We start from the raw sequence: 27,543 nt of genomic DNA on the forward strand, positions 1-27,543 counted from the left end.
TCAGACATGGTTGACCAGCAGGGCATGGGCCACCCTCACATAACTTTAATGGCTGAAATGCACACACGCATACTTCTCCCAAAATTGGACTACGGTCCATCTGAGGGTGTTCAACGAACAGTGCGTTGGGACCATAATTATGGTGAAAGGTGCTATACAAATGACAAGAATGAATGAATGAATTAATAACCCTCCGGAAAACTGCACTTGTGGAGGTTAACCCAAAAGGCGTGTGCGTGTGTACTGTTAAGACCCAATTGGGGTTATAAATGACGTGATAGATCTTGACTCGGGGTGTAACTCTATCTGATGATAAGCTGAAAACAAATCGATGGTTGAGAACCATTTCACTTTCCAGATAGTAGACAGCATTCTATTTATATCCGAAAGAGGACATCTGCCTACCCATATGGCTTTGTTCTAGTTTGTCCACACACACATATCTTGCCATCCGATTTCAGTCTGGCTACAATAGGTGACAATCATTGGCTCGTCTCAATTGGCTCAATTATTTCTTCTCTACACAACTTCATCAGCTCTTCTAACTCCTCTTTTACACTCAAAGGAACCTGTCCCACTTTGTGCACTGTAGGCACCGTCCCCCACCTGAATTTTATCCTATGGCTTAAACCCTTTAATCTTCCAATTGTGTCCTTGAACATTTCCTGGAAGCTTCCTTACTACTGCTTCTCCATAATTGCCTGCCATAGAAACCTCTTGTATGTGATCTTCCTGCCCAGGTTTGAGTTCCATTTGCAAAAGACTTTGGTGCCTCCACACCAGCAGATAGACCTCTTTCTCTGTAGCACACACTTTTCCTCTAATTACCCTGTTACCCAGACTTGCATCGCATCAAACATAAGCCAATATGTGAATGGGTATTCCTTCATACGCAGAGGAACCAATGTTGTTTTCACTACATTCTTCGGTATGCTGGATTTGTATACTGTTTGGGAAACCAATTTATATTGTGAGCCAGAGTCTAATAGCATCTTTAGTTGTGGTGCATTCACTGGGACTTTCACTAATAGTGGTCAATATGGTCACTCTTCTTCTTTCTTCTCCTTCACTGTTGGCATCCAGATCTGCACTACCACCTTTGAATAATCCTTTTCATCATCCATTATATGTGTTCACCCGACCTGTCGGCCTAGGTTGCCTCTTTCCTGAATCATATGATCAACACGTTTTTGCAAAATGTCCTCACCTGTTGTATTTCCTGTATACTTCTGTCGTTGCTGGGCACTCTGTGTCCAATTCCATGTGACCCACAATTTCACAACGGCAACAAGTCCCCTTGAAGCTCGTTCTCCCTGACTAACTTCTTCGAGCACCTGAACATTCTTTCTTACCGAGTCACCGCTGCTATTGTACCTTCCCCTTGAGATTGCTGCACAGCTATGGCTTCGAATTCCCTATATACATCTTGTGTTTCTTTCATCTCCTCATACCAGGCACATTTCTTACTTACACCAGCTGGGGAGCAGGTGTGAGTGGATCTAGGTCACCTGGCCTAAGCCCCTCCCACCTGGTGCCTTCCTGGTTGCCGTTCCTTTTCACCACTTAGCAAGCCCTGCCCACCTGGTGCCTTCCTGCTTGCCGCTCTTTTCCCTACTTGAGGAGCCCTCCAGCCTCTTTTCCTTTGCAGCTGGGGAGCAGGTGTAAGTGGATCTAGGTCACCTGGCGTAAGCACCACCCACCTTCTTAGCCCTGCCTCTTCCTTCCTCCTCTTAACTCTTAGATCAAGGGCGTGTCTTGCCCGGGCATCCAAAACGAAGGGCAGTCAAAGAAAAGGGCAATTGCTGTTTGGACCTGTTCGGACCAGGAGGATCCAGGGTCCGACCCCTTGCTAAGACAGCAGGTAAGCATGCACCAACATGTGTTTACACCCTCTGTCCCCACAGGCCATCCCCACCAACTCTGGTCCCCCCGTGTTGCTCTCGTGTGCCCCCCCTTCCTGCACACAGGAGTCTGTCCTGATACATTCTAGTTTCACCATCACCGTCTTGTGGCCAATGCTGGATTTTACTTTTATGGACTTCATTGATTCATGGTGCGTCACCCTTTCTCATCTCTCATGCTGGACTTACTTTGCATCTTGTACTCATGGTGGCCCTCAATCATGCTGTTCCCATCTTCATCTTGTATCCAGACCTGCAGCATTTTGTGTTACTACTGACTTCTGCAATTGTATTGGCTCTCCCCTCCTGCTTCTCCACTCTTTTTGACTGCTTACTCTCTGTTCTGTCCTCCCCTCCCCTCTCCCTTTTCCTATCTCCTCCACTCTTCCCCTTACTTTCTTCTATGCACTTACTCTATCAGAAAATTTCCTGGACCTAGTATGGTAGCAACCTCGTTTGTCGCTCCCCCATCACCTTACTGTTCCCCTCCCCCCTCCCTCCAGCACTATCTGAAACAATGTCAGACCTAGTACGATAGTCGCTTGTTTTGTTCCTCTCCTCCCTTTCTGCACCCCTCTCCCTCACCTTTTGTTTTCCTCCGGCTCTACCAGAAATGTGTTCAGGCCTAGTACGGTAGTCGCCTGTCTGTTTCCATTTCCTTCCCGCGCCCTTCCTTATCTATGTCTTAGCACTTTCACTATCTGAAATGTCGTCAGGCCAAGTACGATAGTTAATTTCACATCCTTACTGTTCATGGCCTGTAAGAATGTCGTCGTATTTTCCCTTGTTCCCTCCCTTGCCTTGAAGCGCTTTGAAACACATTGTGTATAGGCGCTATATAAATAAACTATCATATCATATCATGCTTCTAGCTATTTCTAGTGCCTTCCCAATGTGGGATTCTTAGCTTGACAGAATTTCTCTTGTATATTTGAATCTGTCATACGCAGGGCCAATGGAACCCAAATATATTCATGCTTTATGCCGGTATAATTACATAAAGCAATTAATATTCCCAGATCCGCCACGTAGGCATCCAGTCTCTCGGTTGGCATTTCGTCCTGTGGCCATACTGTTCTTCCATTTTCAATAGTGCCAAGTTGTACATAACCCCCCTTGTAAGAACATCTCCCTCACCTTCCTATCTCCGAAGTGAATAAGGAATGTGCTGGATAACTCTTACTGCCTCTTTGCTTGCGCAATTCATTAATGTAGTGTGGTTACGCTCATCAGCAAATTTGTTGCCACCAATGGCTAGCCAATAAAACTTGCACAAGTATTTTCACTCCTCCCACTCAGTGATGGTCTTTCCTGGAGTTTCTAGGAACTTGGCTGGGGGTGTTATTTTCGAACTAGCCATTTCTTGGCAACCCTTCTCTCTACAACTCAATATCAAGTTGTCCTGATTTGGCTCGGATCACCACATCCACCTCATCAGTCTTGTGGAAATGGCTGTGTTCTCCCTACACACATCATGTGCCTCAACCCACTTTTGAATTATTGTGGAACTGGCTGTCTCCATACGCGCTTAAATCCATGTAGTGTGTTTATATATCTGGCTATGGCCCTCTAACGCAGTCAGATCCTCCTCAGAGTTCCCACAGAACTGGATGCGTCTCTCCACGCAGACTACACTCACATGAACGTACTGTGTACTGCTTTGGATCCTCCTGATAGTTCCCACAGAACTGGCAGTGCCTCCCCATGCACACCACGCTCGCGTCATGTAACGTGCCTTACCTACTCCTCCCTCCATCGCGCTTATGGGTCCTCTGCTGACACCAACCTCCTTCACACCCGACAGCTCGCTGACGCCTCAGGCAGCCCTCACTTCGCATGGCTCTATGCTTCACTGCCACACCACTGAGCTGATTATCCTTCGGTCGGGGCTACCAAGACAGCCAACTTCCACTGCAGGAAGTACCCGCTTCTATGACGAGACTGGAGGCGAGCATTATGCTTCAACTTCTTTTATTACTACTCCTCAGCAGTTTCAACAAACCAATAACAAAACACTGTAAAAATGTCCAAAGTGACATTTCTCTTCTTAGAATTACAATCCCCATAGTGTCTGTAGTCCATCTCCATCCATGCTCAGCTATGACCACTTCCTGTCCCTGAGCTCCTCCTCTTCTTTTACTGCTCTCCAAGCAGATAAGTACTATTTTGCTCATCTCCCTATATGACATATGATTTTAGATTTGCTTAGTAGATTCATGCATTGTTTGCAATTGGGGCACATGAGAGTCATAGCTTAGACAGAAAAGTGTATATTTAGGTAGATATTCATTTGAGATACTTGGCGCAGTTCTCACGAAGACGCGCAGTTTTATTTCGCTGTGCGTGGCCTATTATTTTCTCATGTCACTACATCATTGTTACATTTCCTTCTGCGCAGGCTCCCGCGGCGCATTCGCCCTGTGCCACATGACCAGCACTCCGGGGGTTTGCCGTGCGCCCGCGCGAGCCTGGTGAGTCCTCAGAGGAGGCAGAGAAGCGCCAAGGCCCTCCGGCCCCCTCCTTTGTGGAGGCAGAGCCAGAGCTCAGTGCTCGAGCTCCGCGTCACATTATCTCGGCGACGCAGAGCGAAAGCACGGATAAATGCCAGGCCCGGCGGTGATTGTTCGCTCGCTACTACGTAGCTTGAACAAAGAGAACTGATTTACATTACCGAAGCTGGAGAAGCTTCGTAGGGTGACATGCTCGCCTAGAAGGCGTGAGACAGCCTGCAGACTGAGAGCAGGCTCGGAGCAGAGAAGCTCCTTCATACACAACAAGAGGTGCAAAGCCTCTTCAGAGACACAAAGCCCTTCCCCCAGAGGGCAGTTTGAACGGAATAAGCCCATCACAGGCATTTTATACAACAGGAGTCCGGTGCAGCCACATATGAATAAAAATTAAAAAAAATATATATTTTAAATGAGGAAACTGACTGTATTTAATACTGTGAGAGGGCCCTGAACTCTCACTAGATGCACCAAGTTAGTGAAGTGGGCGTGCTCAGACACCTGTATCAGGTATACCAGGCACACAGCAACCTCCCAGAATGTCTGAATTTGAATGGAGTGAAGAGGAGCAGTCACTGGACTTAGCTGCCAGCTTCAAGGAGGTGCTGGGGAATTCACTAGTGGATGCTGTGGCTCAATGGGTGAAACGCCTGCAAGACAGGGTGGAAACCTTGCAAGCAATCCTACACCAGCCCAAGGAGGAACCCTCTGATGCAGGGTCTACGGGGAGTACTAAGGCCCGAAAGTGGAAAGCCTTTTTTGACCCCCAGCGCCCTTCGGATGGGGCAAAAGAAAAGGCCCCGGAGGTTGTCGACGCTTTTGCAAAGCTCAGGGAAGCATACGTGCAGCGTCAGGCAGTGCCGAGCCTCACAACCCCCACTACAGGGTAAGGCATTGGTGGAGAAGTTGACCCAGGCTCGGAAGAGGAGCCAGTGGAAGGTGCCCTGTCCTCCCACGACGGGGAAGAGACAGTGGAAGATGATTGGGTCAGGCCCAGAGGGGAACGAGAGCCCGCAAGGAGAAGCACCTCGAGGAGGGCCAGGGTAACATGTTTAATCCGGACAGCATCCGGAACCCGAAGTCCTCAGACTGGCAACCGTCCCCCAGAGTTACGCAGTACATGACCATAAGATTGAGAGTTTAATGACAGTTAATAAAATTAGTCAGACATTGGACGTACTGAGGTTAGTGGAACGGATATACAGAGAAATAAGGAAAGGAGACATAGAGCTTAACCTGGCCGTTGAAATGGAGGAAGAAGTAGGAAACTGAAGAAACGGTGAAATACTTTTTCTGTTCTTTCTTCATGTTTTTTGCATTTTGATGTGGAAAGGAACAATACATGTTTGTTTGTTAAAGGTTGCCAATTGATTTAACCAATAAAACAATTAAAAAAATAATGAGATTGAGAAAAGCCCTCGACAAGGAGGTCAAACATCGCCTCTGCGCAGAGTGCCCAATGCTGGACCTTCTGCGTAAGGAAGCCGAGACTCCCGAGCTGGACCCCAAAATGCTTACTTTTGTGTCCAAGGCCAGTAAGGACCCCCAGAAGTGTATGGACAGGTCCTGGAAGAGCTGCCAGGAAAAAGTGCTGGACCTAGCGGGGCCGCTGGCAAAGATCATGGACCTAGCTGGGAGAGCTAAAGATACAGGGGAGGAAGTAGACCCCGACTCCCTAGCAGGCTGGACACAGAGAGCAGTATGCTTGCTAGGAACGCCAACTGCGCAATTGCCTCCGAGAGGAGGAGAAGCTTGCTGCTGAAGATAAATCCCAAGCTCACCAACCTCACCTCGTACGAGGCAGGAGAAGCAGCGCAGGGTCTCCTTTTCGGCAAACATTTGGGAAAGAGATGGGCCGTTTTGTCGGTACCTACATTTCACTGGAGAAAGCTCAAGCTTCAAACCGTAAAATTTTCCCAGAGTTTTTGCCGGGACCGGTCGCCACAGGGGTTGTGCGGCTGGTCGAAATCAAGGAGGCAGAAGACCCCTAATCCCAGGGCGCAATACTGGGAGAACAGGCAGCAGGATTCCTTCTTCCCGGCCAGGGGTTGTTTTCCTAGAGGACGCAGAGGAAGAGGAACCGGCCGTGGCCAAAGATTCACGCAAGGTGAGAATGATCCATTACCCTCCGGTGGGAGGGAGGACTGGTTTGTTTTGGGAAAACTGGCGCGTGCTTTCCAGCGATGCTTGAATATTGCAAACCGTAAAGGGTCTGCTGTTAGAATTTATAGAGACGCCCATTCAAGTGCACAGGCCACATTAGCAGCACCTAGCATGCGCAGAGCAGAGCTGTTTAGATCACGAGCTGTCTCAGCTCGCCCAGAATACTCCCAGTTTCGTGAGCAACATGTTTTTAGTGCACAGAAAAGAGAAGGTCCGACCAGTATTAAACCTGAAGGAACTAAACGGCTGGGTAGTCTACCGCCATTTCAAGATGGAGGGTATACACCAGCTCTGGGACTTCCTCAGGGAAGGAGACTGGCTGACAAGGCTAGACCTGAAGGATGCATACCTGACGGTCCCAGTATTAGAAGAGTACAGGACGTTCCTAGCTTTTCATTGGAAAGGGCAGTATTGGCAATTCAAGACGATGCCCTTCGGTCTTGCATCAGCTCCATGGGCTTTTACCAAGTTGATGAAACCAGTAGCAGCAGCGATCCGGGAGAAAGGCATACCTGGACAACCTGCTACTGCTAGCCAAAGACCGGGAGACGCTGGTTTACCAGACGAAATGGGTACAGGATCTGCTCGAGTCTCTGGGGATTCTGGTAAATGTGGAAAAGTCAGACACCACCCCGGCACAGAGACTAGATTTCCTGAGGTTTATCCTGGACACCAGGAAAGCCACGCTAGAGCTTCCAGCATGGAAGATACGAAACATCAAAAGAGAAATCCGAGGATGTCTGCAGAAGCAGGTAGTTTCTCTCAGAGTACTAGCGAGGATAGTGGAGCTGTTAGCAGCCTCCATTCAAGCCATATTTCCAGGGCCTTTACACTATTGTGCGCTGCAGAAACTGAAGATAAGACACTTGCAGCAGGGCTTGAGATATCATTAATTAGTACCTTTGGATCAGGAGTCCATAACAGAACTGGAATGGTGGTTGAATAATATGGACGCGTGGAATGGGCGGGCCATTTTCGGAGATCGGCCAGACCTAATCATAGAGTCCGACGCCAGTCGCCTGGGCTGGGGAGCTCGATGCGGAGACCTACAGACAGGAGGGTAGTGGAGCGAAGAAGAGCTTTGTCTGCACATAAACTGTCTGGAGCTGCTAGCAGGGTCTTTCACGATCAAGGCCTTGACGAAGGGGAAGATGAAATCGTGCATGTTGTTGAAGATGGACAACATCTCAGCTGTCCGTTATATAAACCACCTGGGCGGTACGAAGTCCAAGATGCCAGCCGAACTAGCAAAAGATTTTTGGCACTTTTGCCTTCAGTCAGGGACGTCAGGGACGGCGGAATATCTGCCCGGAGCACTGAACATGGTCGCGGACTGGAATTCACGCTACCTCACAGACTCCAGTGATTGGGAACTAGATCCAACAGTATTTCAGATGCTGGATCGGAAGTGGGGTCCATTACACATAGACCTCTTTGCATCTCGACTCAATACACAGACAGCCGACTACTTCAGTTGGAGGCTGGATCCAGATGCACGAGGGACGGACGCCTTCCTGCAAGAATGGACAGGCAGTCCGCACTACGCATTTCCCCCCTTCATGATGCTGAACAGCGTTCTAGCGAAGTGTCGGGGAGAGAGAGAGCACAACTACTGTTAGTCGCACCACTGTGGAAGTCACAAGTGTGGTTCTCGACACTAATGGAGCTTTCGGTGGACCTGCCGAGAGTACTGCTGGAAGGAGAGCAGCTACCCACGGACCCAGTTGGGTCATATCATCCTCTGAGAGTGAGAGGGACACTCCTGCTCATCATGTGCACGATATCAGGAGACGCTGGGCGCTGCCAGGCATTTCGACGCAAGCTGCAGAGCTTATCGCGGAATCATGGGCTCCTTCCACTAGAAAGAGCTACGACGCTGCTTGGGCCAAATGGACTAGCTGGTGTAAAGGGAGAGGTGTTCATCCCATTTCAGCCCCTGTAGTAGTGATCCTGAACTTTCTGGTGCAGTTATTGCAAGACGGGAGAGCGTTCCGCCCGATAGGAGTGTACAGGTCAGCGATCTCAGCGGGGCATTTGCCGATTGAAGGTATGCCAGCTGGTGAACATCCAGCAGTAGTGAGACTTATTCGAGGAGCCAGGTTTGGGATCCCTCCGGAGCCTCGTTATAATACAGTTTGGGACGCGATGGCGGTCCTCCGGCTTTTGGAAGGCTGGCCATCAGACAAATATTTGTCCCTTAAGCAGCTGTCAGGTAAGCTGGAGATGCTGTTATGCCTCGTATCTTGTAAGCGCGTTTCTGATATCAAAGCGCTAGAGATAAATAGGAGATCCTTTGGTCCGGAAGGGGTTACTTTCTCGATTGTCAGGAGAACTAAGACGGGGACCTCTTCAGTCCACTACCCATATTTTCGAAACAGTGCCAAGTGGTGTGTGGCAAGCTGCATCAAAGAATATGAATACAGAGTGTAGAGCCTCCTACACCTATCTACAGCCACCATCGCCAGATGGGTTAAAGAAATTATGCAGGCAGTGACTATTGATCTGAGGAGGTACAGAGCACATTCAGTGCTGGGAGCAATGGCCTCTAAGGCCTTCACGACAGGGGTGTCATCAAGGGAAATTATGCTAGCAGCAGATTGGGCTAGTGATTGCACCTTTAAAGAGTTTTACTTTAAGCCATCCGAGAGTTTAGGGGTTTCAGTATTGAGAAGCTTTGAACAAGCATAATGCTCGCCTCCAGTCTTGTCATAGAATGAAGATTATGCCTGCTAACTGTGCAGGGAGTATTAATTATATTAAAGACTAGGAGCTGAGCATTATTTTCCCACTCATTCATGTATTGCTGATGATAATGTCTTGTATGATGGTTGCAATACATGGACGCCACCCTGATTCTTCTGCTTTGTATCATCCGTAGGAGAGGAGCAGAAGAACAATTGAGGAAAGAGACTAGTGACAGTGGTCTTGGGAAGTCGAGGAGGATCGACGGTTCAGTTTGGTGCGGTTAAGTCTTCGCTCTGATGGCAGGACATTGTGTGGATTTTGCAAGTGACAGTTCAGAGCACGTAAAAGAGAGGAGTTGTTCAGGGACAGGAAGTGGTCATAGCTGAGCATGGATGGAGATGGACTACAGAGACTATGGGGATTGTAGTTCTAAGAAGAGAAAAGTCACTTTGGACATTTTAACAGTGTTTTATTATTGGTTTGTTGAAACTGCTGAGGAGTAGTAATAAAAGAAGTTGAAGCATAATGCTTGCCTCCTAGTCTTTAATAGAATTAATGCTCCCTGTGCAGTTAGCAGGGGTAATCTTCATTGTCACCATTGAAATGATGCACTGGAGTATACTTTAAGATCAGTTCATCAATACGTATACGGGAGCCCCGCACCGGCGCACCCTCCTTTCATATTCCCGTCTCAATCATAATAACCGTTTCTCCCAGAGCCCTCCCCATGTCACTCAGAACTTGGCAAGACCGATTTCTAAATCATAGCACTATCCCTAGCAGCCTGTGTAAAACTAAAAAAAAATAGCATTTTAAAAATATAAAAACAAAGTCCTTATGAATGCACTTTAAAACAAACTATATACAAAGGTCTTACTTAGGATACAGTCTGGCCAGGGCTGTCTCAAGGGTTCCATGTGTTAATATCCCCGCAAAAATATTGCGATACAAAAATATTGCCATATTTTTGCGGCGATATTGAGGCATGGACCCTGCGGGGGACATGGCCGCATTATTTTTAAATGTGCGGGGCACACCCCTGCAACCTCCGCTCCCACAAATGATCCCCCCCAAAAATATTGCCTATGGATTTCCAGACTACCATATATACGGCGATATTTTTGGTGGGGATAATATGTAGGGATACCGTCTCAAGGTCCTTCCTGCTGCAGGTGATGAGTTACTTGTGCTCTTGAGTGGTCAACCAGGTAGTCAGGACAGCAGCAGTGTGTGATGGGCCCTCAATGTTCTCCTAGTCCGGGCTACATATGCTGGTGGCAGCCTGGCATTGATTGCAGCAGCATAGGGGTCCCTTTTTACTTTTCCTGCCCAGACTTTGTAGCCCAGGGTAAGCTTGGCGTGGATTTCAGTGGTGGGGGAGTGAAGGAGGGGGGCAGGAAGTCCTCAGACCTGGGCCGTGTCTGTCAGCTGCAACCTGGGGAGTCAATGGGGCCTGCCTTGACCAGGGCGGGGCCTACCTTGGCTTGACAGGGGCGGGGCTTGCCTTGCCTCGACAGGGGCGGGCCCTGCAGTATTCATGCAGTGCTCCCCCTCCTTTCACAGGGAGGGCTGTGTAATCGGAGCAGTCAAGTGGGTGACAGTCAAGTGGGTGCCAGAAGGGAGCAGCAATCAGTGAGAGCTGGTCTGGGCTGTAGTGATGAGTAACAATGTGGCACAATGTGGCACAAAGGGGGCGCTGCGTAGTAGAAGTCCCAAGCGGGCGGTGAATCAAGGCAGGATCAACAAGGTAATGGTTGTAGGAGTGGCGCTGAGCAGACGGCCGACTCGACCCTCCATTGTGATATTCAAGCAAACTGTTTTTTACAGCGCTTCACTCGCACTGCTTCATCATTCTTTCTGTCTGTGTTTGAAGGGTCACCGATGCCGCATCACACGCAGGGGGATCCTTCATACCTTTTTCCTTTCTTTTTTGTTCTTCTTCCCCTGGCAGTGGGCTACACTACGTTTAAATTTTTATTGTCGGATCTATATGGCTTTGTCCAATCTAAGGTCCCATATGGGTGCTGTGAGAAATCTAGGGGTACTCTCCCATTTAAACCCAGAGAGTCCTCTATTCAGGTGGCCAGGGAATGGCCATCGTTCTGGGATCTGTAAGGAAGGCATGGTATCAAACAGTAAGACAGACACAAGTGATCACAGTTCAAGGGTGTTTATTGAACTTCAGTTGGCTTTAAAAAATGCCTATCTAATCCTAAATCTAAAGAGGAGAGCAAGATACGACCATCAAATACTAATAACGCAGTCCTAGTCAAGTCTGTCAAACTGGGTTCAAGAAATGATATGTCAGGATATTCAACTCGTTGGCATGCCTTCCCCACGTTTTCAGCACAGGACAAGGCCACACACTTAGCACACTCTCTGGCTTCTGTAGCACAAGGATGCAGTTCAAAACCTTAACATCAGGGCCTTCTGTGCCAAAGTCTTCTTTCCATTAAAAGGGCCTCATCACGACTTTGGCGGTAACCCTTAAATCCGGCGGTCACGCTATTACTGCCGGATTTAAGGGCCCACCAAATCAGGACTTTGGTGGATTTCGCCCCAGCTCTTGGCTGGGGGGAAATCTGCTGAAAATTCACGCTATTTATGGCGGTAAGAGCGTCAATTTTCCCCATTGAGCCCAATCGGGAATGGGGCATTCCCGAATGGGCTCAATGGGGAATGGGGAATTACATTACCGTCGAACTCGTGATCCGGAGTTCGGCGGTAGGGCTAATACCGCCGGCGGTTAACGCCAAAGTCATGATCAGGCCCAAAGTCTCTTGTTTCAGATGGCCTGATGCAACACGACAAACAATAAAGTTCCTTTTCGTCTTAGGATTTCACATATACAACTTCTCAGATGATTTACTGTTCACCCCGGGTCCCCCTCCACCGGGCTCAGACCCACTTTAACACAAAACCTTCAATTGGTCTACCTCTGCCGGGCTCGTACCAAATGTATCTACTTTTCCAAAGTTTCTCTAATTTATCAAAAGCGACTGCACAGGATTTTGTTCGACCTGTCGCAGGACCACTTCAATTCACAATTACTCGTTCTCTTCTTGATATAACCTTTTCCTCACTTTCTCTTTTGCCACTTCTAAGCTGGATACCTTACAGACACCTTAGATTGAGCAACAATGAAGTGCCGGACCACTCTGTCAAAGGTATTGTATCTTGCTTTTAAAGTTCAGACATTCATCAGCAGTTCAACTTTACTTGATTTTTTTATGACATGCGTTTTAACAATGTTCGTTCTAGCGCTCGCCATACAATGTTGCTGCTTGCAATCTTGGCTTCAACACAGGCCGGTCTTGTATCGGTCTCCCCAACTCACCGGCTGTGTTTATTTCACTGACACTACTTTGTTCTTGGAGCCAAGTATGCTACTACGGTGTCTGGCGCTTCTCCATGCCTTGATTATAGACGGGGGAGGGCCCTGGGTATCTCTGACACACAATGCAGGATTCTTCAGACTGGTTTCCTTGTCTTACGCTTTCTATTCTCGAGGTTTATGGAAAGTAACTGTTCCTTGTCGAAAAGGTCAGGGAACTTCTCTCCTTGCGGTCCCCTTCTTCTCTCGTTTAGCTGCAGCCTCAAAACCTCTGTTTCCTCATGTGCTTTGCCATGCTGCAAAATGTGCTTTTTGCTTTTCTTAATCAACCACTCTCTGAAACAAGCTTTACTCTGTGCATTTGCTTACTTTCCTGCATGGTAGCAACAGCCGCTGAACTGAGAAATATACACTCCAAAATGGCTGCCCGACCCCAACGCACTGGTGTGCTTTGCGAATTTCCTCGATGCGTTTTGTATCACAGTTACTATTGGTTCACTGCCCCACATGACCCAGCCAATAGGGAGCCGGCAGGCCAATGCCGGCCCCCCACCAAATGCCCACACTCAGGCCCTTTTTGCGCCTGTTCGGGCCATAATCACCTGAGGATAAAAATATTATTACCACTCCAATGGACATATGCTTCACGTGTTCCCCAATGGTGCACGCCTTGACTCCACCCCAGAGCACCTTGCGAAGCATCCAGCTCCTTAGTATTATCAACAGGGTGCTGCATTTAACTTTCACACATCAGCCCTATTATGCTGCATCTAGCCTATGATGCTGTGCCAAGCATTCCACTGCATATCCTATTGTGTTGCATCTAGCCTATTGTGTTGCGCCTAGCATTCCACTGCATATCCTATTGTGTTGCATCTAGCCTATGGTGCTGTGCCTAGCATGTCACTGCATATCCTATTGTGTTGCATCTAGCCTACTCTGTTGCGCCTAGCATTTCACCGCATATCCTATTGTGTTGCATCTAGCCTATGGTGCTGTGCCTAGCATTCCACTGAATATCCTATTGTGTTGCATCTAGCCTACTGTGTTGCACCTAGCATTTCACTGCATATCCTACTGTGGTGCACCTAGCCCTTGGTGCTGTGCCTAGCATTCCACTGCATATCCTATTGTGTTGCATCTAGCCTATGGTGCTGTGCCTAGCATTCCACTGAATATCCTATTGTGTTGCATCTGGCCTACTGTGTTGCACCTAGCATTTCACTGCATATCCTACTGTGTTGCACCTAGCCCTTGGTGCTGTGCCTAGCATTCCACTGCATTTCCTATTGTGTTGCATCTAGCCTATGGTGCTGTCTAGCATTCCACTGCATATCATATTGTGTTGCATCTAGCCTACTGTGTTGCGCCTAGCATTTCACTGCATATTCTATTGTGTTGCATCTAGCCTACTGTGTTGCGCCTAGCATTTCACTGCATATCCTATTGTATTGCATCTAGCCTACTGTGTTGCGCCTAGCATTTCACTGCATATCCTGTTGTGTTGCATCTAGCCTATGGTGCTGTGCCTAGCATTCCACTGCATATCCTATTGTGTTGCATCAAGCCTACTGTGTTTTGCCTAGCATTTCATTGCATATCCTATTGTGTTGCGTCTAGCCTACTGTGTTGCACCTAGCATTTCACTGCATATCCTATTGTGTTGCATATAGTCTACTGTGTTGTGCTTAGCATTCCACTGCATATTCTATTGTGTTGCATCTAGTCTACTGTGGTGCACCTAGCATTTCACTACATATCCTATTGTGTTGCACCTAGCCTATGGTGCTGTGCCTAGCATTCCACTGTATATCCTATTGTGCTGCAACTAGCTTACTGTGTTGTGCCTAGCATTCCATTGCAGATCCTATTGTGTTGCATCTAGCCTACTGTGTTGTGCTTAGCATTCCACTGCATATCCTATTGTGTTGCATCTAGCCTACTGTGTTGTGCCTAGCATTTCACTGCATATCTGATTGTATTGCATCAAATTACCTAGAACTCTAATTTAGGCCACTTGCTCCCTCTCACATGGCCACTCTATGGAGAGTAATGCTCACTATGGCCACTCTCTTACCCCTGTTTCACACTATAGCACCAACAAAGTTCCTACCTTCCCTTCAGCCCTACTTACCACGCGTTGACTTGAACTCAGCTCCAGCCATCAGTGCCAATCGTCCCATTACCCCTGCTGAATGGATCCACATTTTGACTTCCCCACCCACGCCAATGGCCCGTGTCCTCTCAGCCTGAGGAATGCAAGAATCGGTTCTCGTTTCCTTTGTAATAAGATGACAATTAGGCCTCATGTTCCGCTGTCCGCTTACAGTCCGATCAATACTCAGACTATAATCCCTCCTGCTGTGTCTACTGACTCCTACAAAAACGCCTGCTCACCTGTAACCGCAACTCCATTACTTGGGGCGCCAGACATAGATACACCAGCTATCAAAGGAGCTCTTATGAATGCACAATCCTTGTTAGCTCATGCCCTTGACATTGCCGACTTCATTTCCACCAACCAACTAGACTTCCTTGCCATAACAGAAACTTGGTTATACCCTGCGGCAGGACCAACCCTAATTTTAGCTCTCCCACATAACTATATGATCATCCGAGCAGATAGAGGCACTGGCAAAGGTGGTGGAGTGGCTTTCATAGTCAAATTGCACCTGGGCCATAGAGAATTCTCTAGTGCATGCTTCCCTTCAGCTGAAATTCTGTTGGTTAAACTCCCTCTCTCAGCCACCCGTACCCTTTTACTTCTTATTTACCGGCACCCTGGCTCTATTTCTTCCTTTGAGGAAGACATTACCTTCCTCCTGACCCAAAACACCAAACAGGGCTCTCAAATCATATAGCTGGGAGATCTCAACCTAGGCCTTCAAGACCCAAATGATTCTAATGCCACCATCTTAGAAAATTCTCTCACACAAATTGGCTTCAAACACTGTATTAATGAACACACACATAACAAGGGCAGAACACTGGATTGGCTGGCAGACCTAAATTGCACTACCACAATCCTTAATAATGCACCTTGTGCCTGGTCAGACCACCATTGCATCACCTTCACTATACAGGAGAGTGTCCACCTCAATACCAGCACTGCCATCGCCCCACAAACCCTGTCCAGAAATAATCGTAACATAACATTAGACAACCTATTACCCCTACTACAGCCCATTACTGATTTACCAAAAAACTCAGATAAGGACCCATCTTCACTGGTTGACCTGTATAACTGTACAGTAGAACACGCCCTAAATAAAACTGCCCCCCTTAAACTAAGGAAGGCTAAACCTTCATCCCATTTAAATAAATGGTTCCCAGCTGACCTAAAATCACTCTGCAATGCTAAAAGATCCTCCGAAGCCATTTGGAGAAAAACACCTTCAATCCCTAACAAGGAAAGGTTCACTACTGCTGCGACTACTTATAAAGCAGCCATCCTCAATGCCAAAAAAGAGATCTATAACGTCAGAATTCAAAATTTAAAATCTGGCACGAAAGAGCTCTAAGGGAACTAGAGTCCCCTGCACCGCCCACAGAAGCTTGCATCAAAGATGCGGCCTGGTGTGCAAATATCCAGAAGGCCTTATCGGACAAAATAGCCCTACTACAAGCCAAAATTGAGACGAAAAAGATTAGCCTAGCATTTGAGATCCAACTCACAGAAATTGCTCGACCCTCAAGCTCCTCCGTACCACCCTTTCTACTTCTCCCCAGTCACTTCTAAAGAAGTTGAAAACATCATCATTGGGATAAAACCTTCAAGATGCCATGGAGATATTTGCCCAGCTTCAGTTATTAAGGATGGAACAAAAGATCTAGCTCCATTCATCACTGCCTTGATTAGCTCGTCCTTCAAAAGTTGCTCAGTCCCTAACAATCTTAAAGAGCCATGGGTTATGCCTCTCCTCAAAAAACATAATCTAGATCCAAACATACCCACCAATTACAGACCTATAAAAACAGTCCCATTCCTCCTAAAAATACTATATAGAGAGGCCTAGCTACAAATCCAAAAACACTTGGAAGACAACAACCTTCTAGGCCTGCGTCAGTCCGGTTTCAGACCCAGGCACAGCACTGAAACTGCCCTCCTGGATCTAAAGATCCAAATGGATGAACCCAAAGACAAAGGCAATCTGGCCATCCTTCTTCTGCTGGACCTCTCAGCAGCATTTGATCTCGTCAACCATCAGATCCTGACCAAACATCTGACCACAGCTGCAGCGTTCTCTCCGAATGCCGCTAAGTGGATTGAATCTTTTCTCTCAAACAGAACGACAAGGGTCTTCACACCCCCAACGTCTGCTGAACCAGTACCTATCCACTGTGGAGTCCCACAGGGTTCTTGTGTTTCACCTACGCTTTACAACATTTTCACAAAGCTCCTCTTTGATCGTCTTGATAACTTGGGTGTCAGCTACACAAATTATGCAGATAACACCCAGGTCCTCATCATGCTCACTGGCTGCTATGACAAAGACTCTAACATTTTTTATGCAATTTACCTCGAAATACAGGCATGGATAGCCGCCCACAGCCTTTGTCTAAATAACGACAAGATGGAACTCCTGATCATTGGATCTCAAGTTCGTCTAAACAGACTGGATACACGATACAAGACCTTCAGCATTGATGGGAACATCATTAAAGTTGCCAATGAGGTCAAAACTGTAGGCGTCTACTTAGACTATACTCTCTCCCTCAAAAAACAAGTCAATACTACAGCTTCAACTACAGTATACACCAACAAACTAATCAACACCTGCAAACCTTACTTGTCTACTAACAGCTTCCTTACGTTAGCCAGGGCTTTGATTTTATCTAAGATGGACTATTGTAATACTTTATTCCTAGGCTCTACCGAACGTGATCTGAATAGATTATAAATTCTTCAGAATAATGCCCTCAGATCTGCCTTAAATATCCCATGTTCTAATCAAATTTCTACCATTAGGCGGGATACACATTGGCTCCCAGTGCATGACAGAATCTTATTGCGCTCGCTAGTCATCACACACAAATGCCTGTCAAACACAGCCCCTAAATACCTGACTGACAAATTCACCAGGAACCAACCTTGCAGACCCACAAGATCCTTCTACTTACACTGTCTCAACATCCCTAAGTACAAACCTAAAACTGCAGGGGGGTCCAGCGTCCCTGTGCTAGCTGCTAAGTGCTGGAACTCCCTCCCCACAGCCATCAGAGCTGAACCCTCTTTTTGGACTTAGCTCTTTGCCCAGCAACATTAAACTTAACCCCCCACCCCCGCATCCGCTTCTAGCGCATCCACTACCTATATTCAACAGCCACTTTCCACTGTTGTGCAAAGGCCATATAAATACTACTGTTATTTATATGGTCTTTGTGAGGCTAGTGTTCCTGGTTCCTTGTGGACCTTTTCGTACCCTGGTTCTACGGCCAATTGAGAACTGTCCCTCAGCTGCCGCAGTCTCTCTGTATTTATTCCTGAGGTTGGCACGTTGATCAATTTGTAACCTTTGTCAACAAGTCATTTGTCATCTGCCTCTGTGTGTATGTACTTGTAACAAATTACCTATGCTCAAGCACCCAGATACCTCAGGGTTAGGTGTGCTCTACAAATACTAAACTAAACTAAAAGTGGGTTAGGGAATGCATAGCTGTCCCTACTCTAAGAGGTATTTTCCTACCTCAACCAAAAACGAATGGTCTGTCCAGTGTCAAGATGTTCAAAGCACAATGTCCTGTGTCCGAAATCCTATCCTAGCCCTCACACACTACAAGTACCTCTAATGTGATAAGGATACTGTCTTTGGCCTTGGAACTGCACACATGCTCAAGATCAAATGAAAATTGTAACTCCAACACACAAGTTCACAGTTCCAGGGGATGGCTGCTTTCCCCAGGTTTCTCTTCACCAACACAATGCATCAATTAAACAACCAAAGTTCTTTATAGCCCAAGAGCATAACACCTTCCTCATGGCATCGCAGTTCACTCCTGGGGAGCTGTCTCCCTTCCCCAAGTCTCTTTAAAACACTTAGAAATGCCTAAGGGTATGAGTCTTCTTTGAGGGGGTTCTCTGGTCAACATAACAACTTAGGCGTAGTGTTTTTTGTACTCTCTTGCCAGGGCTTTTCTCGTGTGATTCACTTTATACACTTGCAAACTTGACTTTGCCTTGCATTCTCCTTGTATATTTCTCACATTCACTTTGTTATTATTCTGAAAACATTTGGTCTCAAATTCCCTTTCATTCACTTTGCTTGCTTTCATCTGTACTTGATAATGTTTCCGGAGAGCCCCGCTTTCGCAGTTTCCCTTCTCGGGACTCACTGGCTTTCCTTGGCATTCTCCAGCTCTTCTGTGGTAAACGGGATGCAGTGTTCCAGGGTCTGCTTCCCTTTTACGGGCTTGTTGGCTTCGCTCAGCTGCTTCCACATCCCTCACGGCTCCCGCCTTGCTGTGGAGCCCTTCTCCATTTTCAGGCGGCTTTGGTACTGCTGCTTGGCTCCCGTGGCTGTCAGGGAGACGTCCCTCTTCTTACAGTTATGGCTCAGATATGGCAAACCAGCATCTGCAGTCTTCCTTCTTTCATCGTCCCCTTGAGCCGGTTGGCTCCACGGTCTGTTTTGTGGCTCGGTTGTCCCTCCAAGCACTCTGAGAGGACGAAGCTTTTACAGGCAGCGTCTCTGCTTTCCATGCTGGTTGGAATTGTTTTATTTCTCGGCACCTATCACAGGTTTGCAAACACTGGGTCATGTTATGTGCTTCTCTGACTCATTGATCCACTGCAGGCAGCCGGCGCGAGGTGAGGAAGCCCATCTCTGGGCGTTTGTGTATTTATTTGGCCTAAACTAGGCCCCGGGCCCCCGAAGCATCCCTCTCCCACCCCCCACCCTCTTCCTGGTCTCTGTTCCCCTCCCGCTTTCCAACCCGCCCATCCCCGCTCTGATTGGGCCTCGAGCCCTTCATCACTGGTCCTCCCAGGGCAGCCCTCTGCCCGGCAGCCCCCTGCGGCTAAGGACCCCGAGGCCAAGGGCGGCTCCAACAGAGGCGGCTGCAGGAAGTGTCAGCAGGTGTCTGCAGGGGAAGCCAGTTGCCAGCCATCAACCAGCAACTACAAGGACCCGTAAGGTAGGGTGGCTTGTGTTGGGGAGAGGTACAACTCTACCCCAGATACCGGACCACTAGGCAAAACCAATGTTGATCAATGTAATCACCGCCCATTGCCCCAAACTGCATTGATAGCAGGGCCTCTGTGCCCAATTTGCATTGTGCGATCCCAAACTGCATTGATAGCAGGGCCTCTGTGCCCAAATTGCATGGTGTGACCTCCAGACTGCATTGTTAGGCCTCTCTCCCACTGTACAGGTGTCTCAAACTTAGCAGGGCCTCTGTGCCCAAATTGCATTGTGTGACCTCCAGACTGCATTATTAGGCCTCTCTCCCACTATACAGGTGTCTCAAACTTAGCAAGGCCTCTGTGCCCAAATTGCATTGTGTGACCTCCAGACTGCATTGTTAGGCCTCTCTCCCACTACACAGGTGTCTCAAACTTAGCAGGGCCTCTGTGCTTAAATTGCATTGTGTGACCTCCAGACTGCATTGATAGGCCTCTCCCCAACTATGCAGGTGTCTCAAACTTAGCAGGGCCTCTGTGCCCAAACTGCACTGTGTGATCTCCGAACTTCATCGCTAGGCCTCTCTCCCACTATACAGGTGTCTCAAAATTAGCAGGGCCTCTGTGCCCAAATTGCATTGTGTGACCTCCAGACTGCATTGATAGGCCTCTCCCCAACTATGCAGGTGTCTCAAACTTAGCAGGGCCTCTGTGCCCAAACTGCACTGTGTGATCCCCGAACTGCATTGCTAGGCCTCTCTCCCACTATACAGGGGTGTCAAACTAAGCCGGGGATCTGTGCCCAAATTGCATTGTGTGATCTCCAAACTGCATTTCTAGGCCTCTCTCCCACTGTACAGGTGTCTCAAACTTAGCAGGGCCTCTGTGCCCAAATTGCATTGTGTGACCTCCTGACTGCATTGATAGGCCTCTCTCCCACTGTACAGGTGTCTCAAACTTAGCATGGCCTCTGTGCCCAAATTGCATTGTGGGATCTCCAGGCTGCATTGTTAGCCCTCTCTCCCACTATACAGGTGTCTCAAACTTAACAGGGACTCATTGCCCAATTACATTGTGTGATCCCAAACTGCATTGATAGCAGGGCCTCTGTGCCCAAACTGCATTGTGTGATCCCCGAACTCCATTGATAGCAGGGCCTCTCGACCCAAATTGCATTGTGTGACCTCCAGGCTGCATTGTTAGCCCACTCTCCCACTATACAGGTGTCTCAAACTTAACAGGGACTCATTTCCCAATTACATTGTGTGATCCCAAACTGCATTGATAGCAGGGCCTCTGTGCCCAAACTGCACTGTGTGATCCCCAAACTCCATTGATAGCAGGGCCTCTCCACCCAAATTGCATTATGTGACCTCTAGGCTGCATTGTTAGCCCACTCTCCCACTATACAGGTGTCTCAAACTTAACAGGGACTCATTGCCCAATTACATTGTGTGATCCCAAACTGCATTGATAGCAGGGCCTCTGTGCCCAAACTGCATTGTGTGATCCCCAAACTCCATTGATAGCCGGGCCTCTCCACCCAAATTGCATTGTGTGACTTCCAGACTGCATTGATAGGACTCTCTCCCACTATACAGGTGTCTCAAATCTAGCTCACTAGCACATTTAGCAAGCTCTCAAGTGAGACAGAAACCACCAGCGAATTACGGTGGTGGGTCACTCTAACTAGGGCCTCTCGCATCACAAGGCGAAAGTCCAAGCTACACCTGTCCAAGCCACCCTCCAACCAGAGGATACCCTTCCTAACCCACACAGCCTGCTCACCACAGTGAACTGCGCTTAGGGAGACGGACAGTAAAGAGAGCCACCGATAACACCCAACTTAATAACCATTAGCTCCCCCCTTCCCCTCCTAGGACAGCGACTGAACGAGTCATCAACCCCAGCCGGAATACCACCCACAGACGGAGCCCAAACCAGTAGCGGACACCCCCCCCCCACCAGCCACAACACCACAAGACACCCAGACCTAAGCAGGACCATCTAGATGTCACCAAACAAAGACTAAACAACTCTCAACCCTACAATGCCGCGCAAACGACCAATTCCGAGAAAAAGATGAAGAGATGAAAGAACAAACACGCCAGAACAGCAACCTAGAACAACCACAGACTGGACCCCCACAGGCAGGAACACAAACCGAAGGAACTCTGAGAGAAGTGAAAAATCCCTCTACCTAACTTCATACCTCACAGACAACTGGCCACCACGGCAACCCAACATTAGAAGCAGCAACATCAATCAACCTAACACAAGCAAGTAGAAGAAGGATGGCTAAAACAAACAACAAACAGATGACCGACCCAATAACCCCCTACATCACCAAAGCAAGAGTAACTAAGACGAACCTGATGAAAACACTAAACACCCAAGACAAAACCTAGAAGAACTCTTCAAAGATGCTGACACCCCGAACCCCGCAGCCTATCAAGTGACCGACCAAAAAGGAAACCTCAACACTGAGAGGAAGACGACCTCAACAAAACCCAAACCAAACAACACCTCCAAACTTCACTGCAATCTAATAAACGCAAGATCCATGTCAAAACACTCAACAGAGATCTGTGACCTACTCTACGACAACAGCATTGACATCCTGTTCATCACAGAAACATGGCTGGACGACAACTACAAAATCACACTCCAAAGCTGCCTCCCGACTGACTTCAAATGCCTACAAATAAACAGGAAAAACAAAAAAGGAGGAGGCATCGCTATAGCATTCAAAGAACACCTGAAAATAAAAACTGACAAACCACTCAACATCCTCAACTGCGAAACCATGGTAATACACCTAACAGTGAGCCCAAAAACCAACATCACATTCATCCTGGCATACAGACCACCAACATATGATGCAATATTCGTCGATAACTTCATAGAAGCCATCACTAACTTAGCCATCAACCACGAACACCTAATCATCCTGGGGGACTTCAACATCTGGTTTGAAGACAGCCACGCCAACTCCCAAAACTCATTAATTGATCAACTCAGCACCATGAAACTACAACAACTAGTCAAAGGAGCAATGCACTCGGCAGGACACAGCCTAGATGCAATTTTTGCCAAAGAAAAATACATCACCACAGCACCTCCGAAACAAATATTATGGAGCGACCATCTCATCATCCCATTCGTCATCACTCTGCCTACCCAAGCCTACATCCAACATCCGAAACTCACAACCATCACCAAAAGAAACTGGAAACACGTCAAAGATAGCAACCTATTCGAACAACTGGAATTAACGAAACCCTCAACTACAGAACTGGAGCTAGCTGAACTAGAAGTAAAAGCAGAGATACTGCACAAATGGATCGCAGATACTATAGACAAGATCGCCCCAGAAAAACCGTTCACCCCATCAAAAAAAAGAGCAATGGCAAAATGGTTCACCCCACTATTAAACGACATGAAAAAGGAAAACAGAAAGATGGAATTGGAATGGAGGAAAGAATACAACCCAGGGAAAACAACACTGTGCCAAAAACAAATCCGTGCATACAAGAAGGAAATTCAAAAGGCAAAGAAAAGACATTACGATGACAGAATCAACAATGCCACCAACACACAAAAAGAAATGTTTAGCATCATTGAAGAAATGAGAAACCCACCAGGCTGCGATAACACCCCCCCCCCCTCAGGAAAACTATGCAACGACCTGGCAGATCACTTAAAAAAAAAAATCAATGACATCCATCAAACCATACAAAAGCGACCAACCAACCACAACATACAACCCAACGAACCCAACTCGGAACCACAACACAAACTCCAAAGCTTTCCTGAAATATCAGCAGAGGCATTCGCAATGTTGGTTAAACGAAGCAAGAAAGCGGGATCACCCATGGACCCATGTCCTCCAGACATCTAGAAATCAATCCTTGCGCAAGGATCGCCAGCAGAACACTACAGAAACCTTCTAAATCTATCACTTTCAACAGGGACTGTACTGAAGATCTTCAAATCAGCATACATCAAGACACTCTTAAAAAACACAAGTGGTGACGTAGATGACCTTTCCAACTACAGGCCAATCTCCAACATCTCCTACCCAGCGAAACTTCTAGAAACCCACGTATACAAACTAATCCAAGAACACGTAGAAAAATACAACCTGCTGGACCAATCTCAAATTGGTTTCAGACCAGCGAGAGGAACTGAAACAGCACTACTATCCATCTGGGACGACCTCAAAACTAACGCAGACTCAAACACTACCTCAGCCCTTATTCTGCTCAAACTCTCTGCAGCCTTTGACACAGTTAGCCACGACACCCTGACCAAAAGACTAGAAGACATAGGCATAACAGACCCAGCACTACGCTGGACCAAATCATTCCTAGCAGACAGAACAGAAACCGTATGGATAAAACCTTTCAAATCCACTCCACGAGTCAACGATTGCGGGGTACCACAAGGATCCTCACTATCTCCACTATATTTCAACATCTATCAGACTCCGGCCATAAGAATCTTCAAAAAATACAACATTACATGTTACAACTACGCAGATGACACTCAGATCATCTACAAAATCAAAGACACCGATGCCAACCATCCAACCCTAACCGACTGTCTAAAAGAAGTCTTCAACTGGATGGATGCCAACAACCTGTAAATCAACACAGGAAAGACAGAAATCATGATTGTATCCAAAAACCAAGAGAACGAAACCACCATTCCATGGCCTATGGAAATGGGAAACGCACCAACACCATCGAAGTTAGTAAAAATTCTGGGAGTCCTAATGGACAACAACCTAACCCTGGAACCACAAATAAATGCAACGGTGAAGAAATGCTTTTTCCTCCTCCGCACGGCAAGAGGAATTCTACCTTTCCTCTCCTTCGCGCACAAAACACTCACTATCGTCGCCCTAATTATGTCTAAAATCGACTATGCAAACAGCCTCTACCTCAGAATACCAGAATACATCCTGACGAAACTGCAACGGATCCAAAATGCAGCAGCAAGACTACTCCTCAAACTATCCAGGAAAGACCACATCACTCCAGCATTACACTGGCTCCCAGTAAAACATTGCATCACCTTCAAAACAATGTGCATAACGCACAGGGCAATCAGCGGACACGGAGCAGAATTCCTACAAAAGAAAATAACAGTCTACAAACCAACGAGACCCCTCCGATCAAGCAACGAAATCCTCCTGGAACTCAAACCATACCATAAGAAAAAACTTGGAGGCACCTCCTTCTACCACTGAGCCGCAAAAACTTGGAACAACATCCCAAAAGAAATAAGAAACACTGAAGATCACCTAAAATTCAGGAAATCACTAAAAACCTGGCTCTACAACACCACAGACTAAACCAGGAAACCAAAACTGGAAAAGGATGACTAAACCAAAAAGACACGGACATCCCGGACGAGAGAGAGTAACGCCCACGACACCTGGACGGGGACACTGGATAGATTGGAACGCAGGCGGTACACACAGAGACTGAGTCAACTACCCCAGAAAATCCCACCAACACCGCCCCTTAATTAATTACTACCAAGTACCACATGGGTTTGGAATTATCGAGATATTGGCAATCACCCAACCATCTGAGAGGTTGTCATTGGCAGGTGCAATGGCCACAGGAGTATGAATGGAAGATAAGGGGAGCTATGAGAGAGCATGTTAGAGGCGGGGGCTAGAGGAGTAAGGAACCTGTATGCCAGTCAGACCCAGATCAGGACAGAGCCGCAACAGGGGAGACTACGCAAGCCGAGCGCTTCTATTCAGGATAGAGATTCAAACTAACCAACCCCTACTAACAATTTCCCTTTCTACATACACTTCTCAAACTCCAAACCAAACACAACCAAAACCTACAGCACAACAAACCGCACAAACTTCACTACACTGCAACAACAAAACAAAAAACACACATAGCCTTGCACAACAGTACACAACGACTACCTGCCGCAAACACCCCAGGCCCAGCCAACGGACCCACCGGGCTGAGGGCGCCAACAGCACATCACTGCTCTCGTGCACTTTTCCTGCTTCCTCCCACTAACTCAACCTCCCCTCCTCTTTCAGAGTCGCCATAGCGCCAAGGGACCACTCCGGTGGTGATAGTGCACGGTACAAATGTCCTTTAACATTAACATTGATGATATGATGTTTTATTTATATTGTGCCTATACACAACGTGTTTCAAAGTGCTCTTTATTACTCCATTCAGTCTTCTCGTCTCAGTATATCTATTCATATGGGATAGGCAGTTCTTGGTAGCTTACTCATGGAGTATTGAAAAATGTCATGAGTAGATCTGGTGGATTGGTGGAGGTTTGAAGAAGGCCTTGAGATATGAAGGGCGCTTCCCTAAAAGGGAAAGTGGGGGGGTATGTGCTCTCAGCTGTTGATGCCGTGTCATCCCCCTAAGGGCTTCCTCCCTCCATGTGGTCCTCCCTCATATATCCGCCCCCAGTGTCAGGATCAGGTAGCGGCTGCCGACCCCTGGCACATGGCGAGAGGCGTCCTCTGGGAAAGATTCATCACAATATGCACCCTCTTTGGGGCCCATTCTTGGGTTCTGCTAATGTAACAAGGGTTACACCAGGTTAAATATCTTTATTTGCACTCTAGGGGATATAAAAAATGTTTGCAAGCAGAGTGGGGTCACTGAACTGGATGATCCTTTTTAAAAAAAATGTTTTATTGGTTTAAATAAACCTTTAAAAAGAAAGCAAACACATGATAGATCACAAGGACAAATCACAAAGGAACAAGAAAACCCTATCTCGTTCTCGTATAGTCAACAACTAAACGTCATTTTATCGATAATTGACTTTAAATTGGTCCCATTGAAGAATATGTGAGTGGCACACAGTCGCTCATTTCAAGGTTATTTTCTGAGCGTCTAAGCGTTCTTTTAAGACTCGGAGGAACGTCACCAATGAAAATAACACTTCTTTATGTGAACTCTCAAACAGGGCTTTCCACCACTCTTCTACAGTCAATGTTTGATGCTTGCTGATAATCGAGTCAAAGGCAGTTTTTCTGTGTTGGAGAAACACCGGGCAGAACATCGTCAAATGTTTTAGGGTCTCTTTCGGGGCACCACAGAATCTGCATATTAGAGACATATCAGCAAATTGCGTCCAGGTGCTTAAGCGTTCTTTGGTTGCCATTACGTTGAGCCTGAAATGCATGTAAAGTTCTCTCGAATAATGGTCAGGAAAGCAAGTCAAGTAGGTTTGCGGCTGTCCATACGCTCTTGCTTCTCCAGGTACGTCTGACATCAGTTTTGCTTTCACACTCATATCGCAAGTATTAGTCCAGTCTGCTCGCCACAGTTTTTTTTGGCTAGGTCTGGATTGTTGATCAAGGTATTTAGTATGATGTCATACAGTTCCAAAACCTCAAGGCAGAGTGCATTCCATTTTGACAAGATCATGTACGTTTTGCCCAGGTGTGGTTTGTAAAGTATACAAATTTGTGGCGTGGGAGCCTCTAGCATCGTTTTTCTAAAGAGGCTCAGCAGGTTCCACAAGACTCTTGCTTGTATGGAGATATATCCCAATTCGTATCTTATACAGCCCGTTGGTAGACCCTTGGGTAAGTGTAACACTCTTGACCAGAAGATATTTTCAAGAGAGCTCCATAATGAGTTAGCACATCCAAAAGCATTTTCTCCGCCATAGATCAGGGCTGGGATAGCTTTTTGTTGGAAGAACATGATAGTTGGCTTCAATGAGAATTTCCCATATTTTTTGTTTATCAGACTAGCTTGACATGCTAGATGACGACATTTACTTTTAGATGCCTCAGCCCATGGAGCATCATTTCTG

This window comes from Ambystoma mexicanum, chromosome 4q, assembly GCF_040938575.1.
Source record: "Ambystoma mexicanum isolate Mex_15411 chromosome 4q, UKY_AmexF1_1, whole genome shotgun sequence".
Lineage (NCBI taxonomy): Eukaryota > Metazoa > Chordata > Amphibia > Caudata > Ambystomatidae > Ambystoma > Ambystoma mexicanum.